The following is a 975-nucleotide window of genomic DNA, read 5'->3' as shown; positions in this document are numbered from 1 at the left end:
GATAGGAAGATTGAGAACTGTCAAATTTCTTCTGCCACCTGTTATTTGTTAGCCACTGAACTGTGTATCTAGCAAATATCAGCACCACTGTAGTTGCTCTTAGGTTCCGATCTCTACGTTTTTCTGTATAATTGGTTGATTATGTATTGAGTTATAATTTTTCATTACTTTTTTCTCGTTATCTGATGTGTAAAAGCTAGATAGCTAAAACTTAAAATGAATGACCAAATAAAGTTTCTCTCAATTGAGTTAAATACGAGGGGGATTTAAAAATTTGTACTTACATAAAGAAAGACCCCAACTGTCTCTTTAGTCTTAAGCCACAAATGCGCCGCCGTCCTTGAGAGAAGTAGAGGGCACACCTTCCTTGTTTAGCGGTGTGCCTCTTCGCCGTCGTCGGACGAGGGTTCGTCCATATCCCTTGTGGATCATGTGTGAGGCCGGATCTTTAACTGGCTCCTTGATATTCTTGCTAGAGGAAAGAATAAGCTTTCGGGTTCAGTTTCAATCTGGAACCTATGAAGTTGGGTGAAGCTGGGCATGTTGGATTTAGCCCTAGTATTGAATGAGGTCTTTGAAATTGTAATTTTTCTACCTGTTATGTATTGAGGCTTTCTCTTTTTTTTTTTTCCTTGAAGTTTATTACCTCACATTCGTAAAAAAAAAGAAAAAAAATTCTATCAAAATAGTTGTCAGAGAATGAAGAAGTCAACCGTACGGTAATTAAATAATAGAAAATGACAAACCACTACCACAGACAGTTGCAAAACACAAAAAACCAACTTTTAATAGATTTAAACAAATAAGGACATAAGTCCAGGCCTATAGTGCATAGTACCAAGCCATGTCAGCAATTTTTTATGCAAAATACCCAAAAACCAATATTTTCTAAAATATCTACAAAACTACCATTGGCTCAACCAAAAATATCTTCTCTCTTCCTCCGATCTGCAATATTCCAGATCTCTCTCTCTC

Source organism: Fragaria vesca, linkage group LG1, assembly GCF_000184155.1.
Source record: "Fragaria vesca subsp. vesca linkage group LG1, FraVesHawaii_1.0, whole genome shotgun sequence".
In the NCBI taxonomy this organism is placed as follows: domain Eukaryota; kingdom Viridiplantae; phylum Streptophyta; class Magnoliopsida; order Rosales; family Rosaceae; genus Fragaria; species Fragaria vesca.
Note: the sequence above shows the minus strand (reverse complement) of the source record.